The sequence below is a fragment of the Cheilinus undulatus genome, linkage group 6, assembly GCF_018320785.1.
Source record: "Cheilinus undulatus linkage group 6, ASM1832078v1, whole genome shotgun sequence".
NCBI classification, from domain to species: domain Eukaryota; kingdom Metazoa; phylum Chordata; class Actinopteri; order Labriformes; family Labridae; genus Cheilinus; species Cheilinus undulatus.
Genome location: NC_054870.1, coordinates 28447130 through 28455668, shown reverse-complemented (window position 1 = coordinate 28455668; position 8539 = coordinate 28447130).

Genomic DNA, 8539 nt, shown 5'->3' with positions numbered 1-8539 from the left:
ACAGGACTATAACAGTTTTACCTTCAATTTACATTGAATGGTAACACACATATGAAAATTAAATATACATTTTTGTAGGGCTTTCAGCATTAGTGCATTAAAGACAATACATTAAGGTCCCTTATTAAATTTTTTTTTTATTATTCCTTTCAGCAGGGCTGCTAAAGGGGAGAGCTCTCTGGGGCCCAGCCTAATGGGTGGCAAGTTAAGCTGTGATAACCATATAAATATATAAATCAATGTTATCAATGTTATAAATGTACTGTATAAATATATACACACATTACATTTACACACCACTGATGCAGCAATAGGATCAAATTGGGGTTCAGTGTCTTGCCAAAGGACACATTGACATGTGACTCCAGGAGCTGGGGATCGAACCCATAACCTTCCACCACAGTTGCTACTTCCTGCCTTTACAGCACAGCATGTGCTCTGCCCCTCTCACCAAAACAGTTCTCTCTTTGATTTACGTGAGGAGCAGGGGGAGCCATGGCTTGTACTCTGCTTTGTTTGATTAACAAGGATGTTAAAGACGAAAGGAAAGGCAGCCATTGGTGTATCAAAAAAGTGAAACCAACAAATGGAACCTGTCTTGTTTTGGTTTTAAGGAGTCTGACCTGGTACAATGCAAAATAGCCTGAAGAAAGTTACACAACTGGGGCTCCCCCTCAAGGCAACATAATTGGCAACATTAATTAATAAAATAATAATCAATATAAATGTGAAAAGGAGTTATTTTGATCACTAAAAATCACATTAAAAATTCTAATGGAAAAAATCTATCTTAAAACACATGTAGGTAATTGCAGTGCACCTGAATGTAACTTTATACATAAATTCCTGCCTTTTGGCTTAATTTGGTTATAGATATCCTTTTTCAGTGTGACTGCAAATAATTTAGGATTTGTTCTGAAAAAAAAGTCAATTTATGTGTCTCCCCTCATTCAGCCTGTCAGCACCCTCAAACTTTTTGAAACGAACATTTTTGTGCTGGCTGTGAGTTATGGGAGTTAAAAAGTACATTCACTAACCGAGCCATTAAAAGACTATGTGTGTTTTTAATGCATAAAGGTTCTTTTAATTCATGTTTGAGCTTATTGAATCCCATTTTGACACATTTATTCCTTTCAAAACAGCAGTAAATGGTTGTTTTGCTCATTGCTCATGTCATTGAATTGTTTGATGCGTCCGTCAAACTGTGTGGTATTCAAAGTGTTAACAGTGATACAGATGGTTAAAAGCCTTAGTCTTTAAGCTGAGACTCTAACAGTGAGGGTTTGTTATTTTATGACTAAAGTCAATACAAATAGTTCTGTAATAGTTTTTTCAATTATGTCAAGAGTTTTTAGCATAAAGGCTGTTATGAAAAACCACAGAAACTATAACAGCATCCCACTCAACTTATCATTATTTAAAAAAAAAACATAATGATTCACCATTGATTTTTACCATAATCTGGTCTCTACATGTTTAACCTAAACCCACAAATGGTTGAGGTCAGTTTAGCTGTGAAGTGAATTCAATATCAAGCTTTGTGTTTTGTTTTTAGTGTGAGCAAATATCCAGATAAGCAGCTGTCCAAGAACATTTTTTATCTACATGTTGTTAGCCAGCTCAAGCTAACAAAGCCCTGTGCTGATTCACTCCTCACTTTCTATTTTCCTTTCTTATCCCTAACACACTCCTCGGTTTTCGTTGTGCCAGCAGCTCTGGAAACTACTCCTCCATTTCTACACACTCATGAAGGGAACAGAAAGTGTAACAATCACCTGACAGCATGGACCCTTGTGGAATGAGCTCAGTGTGGCTGTAACCTTCAAAACGCTTCTTTCAAGATTGAACAGAAGGTAAAATGTACACTTTTTAATTAGGGCTGGGCGATTATGGCATAAATCAGAATCATGATTAATTGGGCTTTTTACCTCGATTACGATTAATGAATAATTATTCCACCCCCAAACCTCCGACTCCGTTTGTTCTGTAAATATTTATATAATTTTAAAATGAATAACTGAAAGGAACATGAAGAGATTAACAATTTATGTTTTTTTTATTGAGACAACTGAAATCAAAATACACAGCTGAAATTAAATTACCTGGCTGCCTATCATGTGACTACACAGCTAGTAGTTTGTTTTTAAGGGGGTGGTTCATTAGTGGAGAGAGATATTACAAGGGAAAAAATCAAAATAATTGGCATGGCAGGTTTTCTTCGGTTATAGGCTCTAAATGTCGGTTTTGATTATTATCGATTAATTGCCCAGCTCTACTTTAAATATGATCTGATTCTGCCCTACTTTAACAGTTTGATTCCTGTGTTGTAAACTTCTGATAAGGCCATTATAAACAATGATGTCCATTTAACTCTACAGACATTAGGTTCCTCAGTGGGTCATGTGCTGGCTGAGTCACAGGTTTGGGATGATCAATACAAGCTGGTTTTGGAAGCCATGAAAGAAAAATACCAAAGTCATCAGCACACGGGAAACCCCAGAGCAAACAATAGACCCACCGCACTGTTCCAAATTATCAGGTTGGTTGATATGCGCAATTCTCAAAGTTCCTCGCTGATCAAGTGTATACCAACGTCATGTCTGGAGAATTAACACTGAGAGTGTTTATCTGAGTGTCTTAAGTACTCCGACTTTGGCCTCATGTATAAATGAAGGTGAACTTATCACAGCTTCTTACAGTAAAACAACAGTGTCTTTATAAATGAGTTATGTTGTTAAAGAAATGATTCCTTTCTTGAAAACTGTCCTTGAATTTTTGTACATTGCAATCTATATTTTACACTTTAATCAGGGCTTGAACCACAGTAAAACTGCTTGAAACTTTTTCAGTACAGAGACTGATTCTTAAATGTCCATCCATGTACCCCTCTGTTAATGAAAGAAAAACCCACAATGGTCACAGAAATAACTTGAATCTGACAAAAGTGATAATAAATAAAAATTCAATGAAAATTAACCAATGAAAATCAGACATTGCTTTTGAACTGTGGTTCAACAGAATTATTTTAAAGAACAAACTCATGAAACAGGCCCATGCTCTTCAAGTTATTTCTGTGACCATTGTGGGTTTTTCTTTCATTAACAGAGGGGTACCAACAATTTTGTCCACGTGCATAACTGTGATGCAGTGGTAGAATGTAACTCATAGTAAGTAACTTCAAATCCCTTAAAGCTCCTGTTAAGATTTTTAGCTGGTTATGAAACTGGCTGAAAATTTGACTAATGCTTCTAAATGAGCTACAAAAAGAAAGGAATATCAGGAACACAATATTTTTAAAGCCTAAAGACATTGTTACTGGGTAGGTGACAGGTACGACAACTACCAAAGCAGCCTTTATTTGCTCCATTCACAATGTGTGGCACATTTAAATATTTTTTTTTAAAAACTATGAAAAATCTGTGACCAACAGGTGCCTGTTGGATTTACTTGTCATGCATCATATTTGCTAATAATGGCCCACAGGTGTATTTTTGTAAAATGGAACAAAAATCAAACCAATCCAGACTATTTTGTCAATCTCATTTGTTTTCAGGTTTACTTAAACAGCTAAATGGATTTGAAAAATACCTGGTATACATCAACATATTTTCTCTTGTGCATGTTCCTGAATTTACTAATGTTCTGGGGCTGAATGATGCGGGGGCCTGATTTGACCCCTGTTGATGATCACTGCAGTACAGGCTTTGCAGTCGCTAAAAAGCTAATGTATTCTAAATGGAAAGATGATGGTATAATGCACTTGCTAAAACAGCTACACCAGATAAATTTGTATACAGTCATACATATTCTGTGTACTTTGACAAGATCAGGGGGCCTTTTCTTTCTTTTTAATTATACCCAAATTGTCATGAGGACTTGATTGAAAATGGAATGCAAAGGCTCTTATACTGGAGAAAAAAACCCAACACTTATACAAATTCATTGCCCAGCACAGGAAAGGCGACTCATCTGGTCACTAAGGTCTAAAGGGCATTTCTTTAAGGACAGCAACATTGTGTTAAGGAAGACATCTATGTCAAGCCATCGTTGAAAAGAGGTGTCAGATTAACACACTTCTATCCCCTTCATACAATGCAGTCTTGGATTCCTTTCGACAGCAATCCAATCGTCACTATCATGCTTGATCACACGACCTAAAATCATGCAGTCCTGGCAAACCCAAAGAGTCCCAGGAGGACACGCCCTCAGGTGAAACCAGGTGAGCAACTCTCGGGTGACTCAGCTGTGAACAACTCTCAGGTGACCGCCCAGTTGATTAACATGTGGAAGGATAATGGAGGCAAAAATTCCAGCTCTGGCCCCAGCCATTTTAGAACTGAAGAAGTTTTTTGGAGGAGATGTGAATCATCTTCAAGAACCTCAATTTAGTCCATTTGCCCCCTTGATGAAGATTTGGATAACTATAACCTGGATGAATGAGAACCTCCACAGGCCTCCTTAATTTGAAGAATTTCTGTTGTTTACATCTTTCTATCTACATTGGTTGGTAATGACTTCTCTTAAAACACTGAAGTAATAATAATAACTACAATTTTAGCAGGTCAAATGTCAAGGTAATTTAGCCTCATGTTTATCTTTTAAGCATGAAATATCTCAAGAACACTTTGAGGGAATTTCTTTCACCATTGCATAAATGCCCACTCTGACTTAAGAATGAACTGATCAGACTGTGGAGGTCAAAGTTCAAAGTCATTGTGGGCTTATGTTCATCCCTCACCTGAGTACACTTTATTTTAAGAATGCCATGTGTGGTTTTGTTTGAACATTGCAAGATTGTCCACTCTGACCTCAAGAACGAACTGAGTTCATTTGTTAGTAAAAGCTCACTGTCAGTGTGACCTCAAATCTTGTGAGCACCATATTCAAAGAAGTCTTGAAGGGATCTTTGGCATATTTGGCACAAACCTACACTTGGACTTGAGGGTTAACTGATTTGATTTTGGAGGTCAGAGGTCACTGCAACCTTACATTTTTGTTAGGTCACAGTGACCTTATACCATGTTGTAGCTTGACCTACTGCTGTACTTTCACTGTCTGGCTATGCTGAGGCCTATGACTACCACGCAGTAGTTGATGTCTTCATTGAGGAAGCAGAGGTTGATAGCAACTATTTGAGACACATCATTATCTAAAAGAGGAATTTGAATCACTTTGTAAGATTATAACCTTCACAGTGTAATAATAAGACAAAATGCTGACACCACGTTTGTTCCTGTGTTACCCAAGATACAGCTTTTTTGGTCAAACACATGATTTGTATTTCAAAAAAAGTGCTGCGATCTTGTGACTCTTGAGGTGTTACTGACACTTCTATCAACACAACAAAAATCATTTGTTGCATGTCTTCCTATTTCCCTTCCACTATCCCTATTAAACTTTTTAACTCTGAAGCATCAATAACTCCAAGTATGTATCTACCTTCATAAGAATGGCACAACAGTGTGGTATGCTGCATGGCAAAAAGCAGCACTGCACACTCTCCTCCTCTTTAGAAAAAAGCCAAGGGTTTCTTATAATCACAAACATTTACATCCAATAGCTGAACATACATCTAAAACCTTCCTACCTCTTTATGTCCTCTGGAGTCATATGCCTCTTGTGTTCTGACAGTGTGGCCCGTCCCTCACAGTGACTTCTGAACACAGATCATTTCCATTAGGGCCCCAAAAGTCATGAGGCCCCATCTTGATATGAGTCGGTAGAAGAGCGGGGAGAACCCTGCGGAGAACTGTAAAGGGGAGCCTCTCATCGTTCTTCTGGCTCCTTTTCTTGTTGGAAAGCACCTTGGAGGCAGAATTGAAACCCGCCCCCACTGAAGAGCACTCTAAACAGGTTTCGGTAGGGGTAAAAGCTGACATTAAGTTCATATATAGTGATGTTCATGTGACTCTTACTGGGGGTAACTCTAGTCACAAGACACCTCTAGAAGTTAACCTGGGAAGATGAGCCAGTGTGGGCTGGACAGGTGGCTGAAAGAGAGCAAAAGAAGCTGATTTACTGATAAAGCCTGACCTCTAGTGGTAAACATCTGGAAACACAGACAAATTTATTCTTCTCAGTTACAATACAGTTTCCAAAGAAAATGTAACATTGTGATAATTTAAACAAAAAAGAATGCAATGATCAGTAAAGCATCTCATTTTGAACAAAGAAAGTCAGGACAGTGGCAAAGAGAGACCAGAAAAGTTATGAAAAGGTGACTGTAACACCTGTAGGAAGAACTAACAATAAATGGGGTTAACTGGCAACAGGAAAAGGACATCCTAGAAAGGCTGAGTCTATCTGAAGTCAGTATGGGGAGGGGGTTACCCTGCTGTGAATGACTGAGCTAATACTACAGCATTTCAAGAAATATGTTTCTTGAAACAAATGGCAAAGAATCTGTCTATAGTACACAATATCATAGAGCCTGTATGATATAGAGCCTATAAAAAGTATTTGATCCCTTGGATGTTTTACCTTTTTATTCATTTTGTAAATAAATCATGGTCAATATAATTTGGCTTTTCTGACTAAAAAAAAACAAAACAAAAAAAATGTAATCACATAGATGTCTTCCTTAAAACAGATTTCCACAAAGTAATGTCAAATATATAAAAATATGTAATGTAGAGTAAGTGACTGCATAAATATCCACCCCCTTCAATTCAGTATTTAGTAGATGCACCACAGGCTTGCACATCAATTTTGTTCCATTCTTCTTTGCAAAACTGCTCAAGCTCTGTCAGGTTGCACAGGAATCAGGTGTGAACAGCCCTTTTCAAGTCCAGCCACAATTCTCTACTGGACTGAGGTCTGGGCTTTGACTCCACCACTCCAGAACATTCACCTTGTCTTCTTTACACCATTTCTGAGTAGCACTGTATGCTTTGGATTGTTGTCTTGGTATAAAATAAATCATCTTTCAAGCCATAGTTCTCTTGCAGACTAAAGGCTGTCCTCCAGGATTTTCCTATATTTAAGCCCATTTTCCCCTCTACCTTTACAAACCTTCCACAGCCGGCTGCTGAGAAGCATCCCCACAGCATGATGCTGCCACCACCAGGCTTCACAGTGAGGATGGTGTGTTTGTGGTGATGTGTAGTGTTGACAAAACAAAGCACTTTGTCTGAAGGCATTATTTTGGTCTCATCAGAGCAAAGAAATTTCTTCCAATTGACCATGGAGTCTCCCACATGCCTTTTTGCAAACTCTAATCAAGATTTAATCTGAGTTTTCATCAACAATGTCTTTCTCTTTGCCACTCTCCCATAAAGATTTGACAAATGAAGACCCTGGGCCACAGTTGTTGTATTCAGAGTCTCTCTTATCTCAGCTGCTGAAGCTTGTAACTCCTTCAGAGTAGTCAAGGTGTCTTGATGGCCTCTTTCACTGGTCTCCTTCTTGCACGGTCACTCAGTTTGTGAGGATTGACTGATCTAGGCAGAAATTAGAGATATTCTTTCCATTTCTGGATAGATTTAACTGAGGTCTAGAGGATTTTCAGGGCCTTGGATTTTTTTTCTTATCCATCCATAACCTTTTCTCTGAGTTGCTTGGAGTGTTCCTTTGTCTTGATGGTGTAATGGTAGCCAGGAATACTGATTAACCAGTGACTGGACCTTATAGGCATAGGTGTCTTTATGCTACAGTCACTTGAGACACATTCACTGCACTCAGGTGATCCCCATTGTGAGACTACTAGCACCAGTTGACTTGACCTCTGTTGAATTAGGTGAGTCACTTTAAAGTAAAGGGGGCGAATATTTATCCAGTCACTTATGAAGCAGAGTGAAAATGTTAAATCAAGATTAATTTTTATAGTCCTGTAAATCAATTTGTGATTTGATTAACAATAGTTTAATTTTTCATGTTTGGTGTATCAACAATTCCTGACACTTCTGTCTTATCAACCCTATAACTGTGTGGGATTTTTTCACCTGTAGTTGCCTCTGGTGCTTCTTGTTTGAACATGTTAATCCTTGTAGACAGCATTACTGTGTTTTTCTTCCCTGTGATCTACTGTAACGTCAAATGAGACACTGCAAGAATATGAACAATGCAGTATCCACCGTACATTATCTGTTGTTTCTATGTCTTCTGCTGATTTTATTTTCCTTGTTTAACTGTCAGGCTTTCACTGACTCCCCGTCCTCCCCCTTTCTCTGTACTTCTCACCCTCATGTCATTTTCTCTGTCAGGCGTCTGTTCTTCGTCTCCACCCTCCAGAGCTGTCGTTACATGCCGAGCAAAGTCTGATTCTCTCTAGCTTGCCCTGGGTGGGGCTCTCTGGGTGTGTATACAAGTCATAAATCATGACTCACATCTGTGTTCATTGTTATTAACTGTGTGGATACATCTATGACAGTGTGTGCTGTTCTAACAGTCCCATTCGAAATAACTTGATATATATGTCAAATTCCCTGTCTGACCTCTGACTTCTTAAAACAAATGCCTGTCTTACATAAAAAAACATGTTCAGTGGTCATAGAAAGGCAAAAGCTCTGAAAAGTTGGGACAGAATTTGACCTATGCAAAA